The following is a 4,435-nucleotide window of genomic DNA, read 5'->3' as shown; positions in this document are numbered from 1 at the left end:
GATCCCGGCTTTGCTTATTACAACTCGAGTTGCGCAATATCCTCTTGCCCTGCAGGTATTGTCGATCTTCCATGTGCCACTGTGCCCCTCTCAAAGTATGCTCCTGCCTCACCGGTGATCTATCACCCTAATCACATGATACTTCTTCTTCCTGATTGCAAAAAGATCCCAGGTCGATCTTCATAAATAACAAAAGATGCGAGCCCGCCGCCTTCTTTTTTGGCCAGTATTAAATCCCTGTGACACCAAAAGATGTCACGTCACAATGTATACATAAATACTGCAACACTTTTTCCTTCGAAGAGCTGCAATGAGAAAAAGTAACTCGCCTCCGCAATGTAAAATGTCACCGATCGGGTGAGCCCGAACGAGAGCTGAACACCCGGAACCGTCAATTAATTTTATGTTGTGATTTGGGCGCCAGGCACGTGTTTGACGTGCCGATTATGTGACGTCCCGTCGCTGGTATTCAGGCCGGCTAGCTCAATTACTCCGAACAGAAAGGGGCGGGGTACACAAGTTAATAAAAGAAAGGAAAATACGCCACGGGGAAGATTAAATAAAATACGCGAGAATTTAAAATAAAGATTCACAAAGTAGAATTTATTACGTCGATATGCAAGAATTATCACAAAGACGGTATTCCAGAAGAAAGTTTAATATAGTCAGCGTTCTTCGCCGAATTCTATCACGCGAGAAGGCTTCAGCTGTTTTTATGTAAATTCCGGAGTCGCGTGCGCTAGACACCGCGCCGGTGTTTACGCGACTCGNCNAGNCGGGTCGTTGACCGGATTTACCCTCGCGTCTGATCAGCTGTTTGCCTGTTTTGAACGGCGATAACCAGCGTTACAGAACTTCGCCGGAATCTACGATCTCTGAGTTAAACTAACACGCGGCCGCTCTTTAACAAATGCCGATAGCCTTTCTGTGATCGCCTCGATTCGAGTCGATAGCACCCGTCGGTCGCGATATAGAAATCGTCCCCTGTGAGCAGCCTATCACTCTCACGGCTCCGGAAAAGCCGGCCGCGGAATTCGCTCTTATTTATTCGGGTGCAGTGCACGTGTACGCGGTTCGTACGCGGTATCGAGAATTCGCCTCTCGCGATCTCCGATAACTGTAACGCGTGACGATAGCACCCGCACTTTCCACGTGATAATCTCAAGAGTTTTTCCTCCGGGGCGCGTGACCTTTTGATAGCTGAGATGGCGGGTGATCCACGCCTTGACGACGTATGCCGATAACCGTTATTCGTCGCTCGATTGCGACTGCTCGCTCCACCCGAAAAACCCGAATAATGATTATATTTTCGGACGGGGCACTCCGGTCCCCTACGCGACAGTGTGGGCGACACAGGGCCCTCGAGACAACACAAATAAAAGTTATAACGCGAGTGGCGCAACAATTAGAATAATTTTCGGCTTCGCGCCGGTACCTCACCGGTGTAGATCTCGCGGACAGGGTCCAATAGTTCCGGAAACTTGCCTCCGGCGTCCGTCCACTTCCTTCGCCGATTGTCCGCTCCACGACCTCTCGCTAGCCGCTCTCTCTCGTCTACGCTCCGACCTCGCACTCGGTCCTGGCACTCGTCCTTACTATCGATATGGTGGCACTTGCTACTCGCTTAGATCGCTCGCTCTTTTCGCTACTTTTACCGATTAGTTTAGATCCGCTCGATTCTATTCTATTCGATTCTATTCTATTCTATCTAACGCCCGCTCTGCGGCCGCTTTTATACCGCTTTGCCGGTTTCCCTTCGGAGGGGCTCCCCTCAGCGGGGGTGATCTCGTCAACCTATCAAATTGATTAGGCGTTGAAACCACGTGTCTCGATACGTCGCCGTTGCTTCCGTCAAATCTTCAACGGCTCTTTTCAGGGTCGACTCGGACTTGCCGAAGTTGTTGACGTTGCTTATTGTTTTTGTTGTCCGGCCTTCACCTTGCCGGTTGCGCGGCTTCGTCACGGCTGTTTTGTTTTTCCGCCAGCATTGCTCAACGGATTTTAGTGCCCTTGGCGCGCCTTGTCTCTCTCTTACGCGCCTTTTGCCCTCAGCATCGAATTTCAGGAGTTGTTTCGCCCTTCTCCGGCCTCTCCTGGCTTCCCGGCGCCTTCTTTTTCCTGGTTATCTTTTCGGCCTCCTTGTTGGTGCCGGTGAGGCTCGCATAGCCGGCGATTTTATTTTATACGGGAAAATAAAATTAATTAAGATCGGTTTTTCTTTTAAGTCGCATGCATGCCCCGGAGGATTAACGGTTTCCGAGTGCGATTTCGGATCCCGGAGACGAGTCTTTGTGACTAAGGCGGGCGGCTACTGCTGCAACCGCTCGGCCACGTCACAATACATATACATATATATTTCAAGAGACGCGGTAGCGTCTCGACGTCAAGTACATAAAAGTATCCGCTAAATAAGTGTCACTGTCTGAATGAGTGTCACTGTCAAGACGCTGCCGTGTATCTTATCTCGAGTTTTTACTCGGCGAATCTTTGACATAAAATATTTCGTTAAGGAAACCATTAATGAAAAAAATAACTTTACTTGTCTTAATAAATGTCATTACAAGCTTTCGATTGCAAGAAGTGCGAATCAAATTAGTTCAGGCAATTCAAAGATCTAAAATATTACACGTCAAAATGCAAGATTCTGTCACGAAAATTCTTAANAATATTCAGTCTTTAAGATTATTCAGTCTCACGTACACAGAATCGCACACTCACACTTACAGCCGCGCTTGCACATGCGTTTAAGTCAAACATTCAGCGCGTTCTTATATTTGCACTTGCATATATTGTGAGTAACTAAATTTTTTTCATGGTAAAATAACTTGTATTATATATAAGATATATATATATATATATATATATATATAAACGATATATATATATATATATAAAAGATATATATATATAAAAGATATATATATATATATATATATATATATTGTGACGTTTTTCGTTGTTANTAATAATTTCCCGCGTCTTCCCGCCCGAAACGGAAGGGTGAACTCGGGACACGGACGGAAGTCCGCGAGATCAGGAACGTCTGTATCGGCAAGACAGAAAAGGGGTGGTCCCCAAGAGCGTACCGCTGAGCCGAGCCGACGGATCCTTGGGAGTATTGGGCGCCAGACGCGTTGCCGCGTCAAAATTTGCGTCGCTCGACACAACGGGCCGACTAGCTCGATGAGAACGGAGAGGGGTTGGGTCTATTGTCTTTAAATAACAGGCTGTCCCTCCTAAGATGGAAAGAAAGGGGCGCGAAAGGGGTAAAGAGGCGTGAACAGGCGCTAGTAAGTTTTAAGTAACAAGTTTATTGATATAATATAAGAGGCGGGTAAATAAAGAAAAAGAAAGCAGATGTGAACGAGTTGTAACTAAAGAAAAGCGATATAATATAGCAGAATTATTAATAAAGAAAAGAAATATAAAAATAAATGAGAGCTCAAACAAAGATACGGAAAAGCACTAACAAACGATTGTACACAGCAATTAGTATGAACAGAACGCAAACACGCAAAATAGCAAACTATGTCACCACGTCGCGCGGCCGAAGCGATATATTCTACAAGGTCAATGCATCGACAGCGATAGAACCGCGTTCCTCTGCCCGAATCGCTGGGGGTGGCTTTTTACAATGCTGGCAGTTAAATAGTGCAAATGCACGGCCCACCCACGGCGACAGAGCTTTCGATGGTTTATTTTTGCAGGAAGCTACTTCCGCAAGGAGCGCACGGGGTCGAGGAGACGCGCAGCGCTATCTGGTAGCGTTCCGCCGGACAACGCGACTCCGGGCAAAATCGGCGATTAATACGACAGCTCTAAGGGTCTCTCAAATGCAAGGTCGATACGACAGCCACGCGGATCTCGCGTTGTCAAACCGATACGACAGCCGTACGAAGTTCGGTATTGCAAAATCGTTACGACAGCACGCGATATGGCAACGCAAAGCGATACATACAAGGCGATAATCACCAACGCAACAGAAAATAGTCGTACAGAAATTATAACAAAAATTCTTACAGACTAAGGGATGCTACTTGACGCCTCCCGAGCGACTCCAGGGCTGATTACAGTATTTAACAAAATACTCGCGAAATCTCAACGCACTTCAGTCTATGAAATAGTACCACGAAGCCCCGTGAATCCGATTCTAGCCGCCTTCCCAAAAACCAATATGGCGAAGGTTTCGTCCTTGCCAAATACTCAACGCGAAAATTCGGCGACTAGCCTTGACACAGAACTTGGCACGCAGATTCGTCTCTGCAAGAATAGAGGCACCTCACCGGATATCGTCGTCCTGGGACATCACGTTCTTTCTTTCCGTTAGCTGCAGGACGATACTTCCAGGGAGTCCTTTCGTGCGTCCGACTTGTACAACGGTTAGCAACCAAGAGAGCGAGGATCGCGATCGATTCGGGGTCGATGCGCCGGGGCG

Source organism: Pseudomyrmex gracilis, unplaced genomic scaffold (genome assembly GCF_002006095.1).
Source record: "Pseudomyrmex gracilis isolate BER0280 unplaced genomic scaffold, ASM200609v1 scaffold_816, whole genome shotgun sequence".
Lineage (NCBI taxonomy): Eukaryota > Metazoa > Arthropoda > Insecta > Hymenoptera > Formicidae > Pseudomyrmex > Pseudomyrmex gracilis.
Note: the sequence above shows the minus strand (reverse complement) of the source record.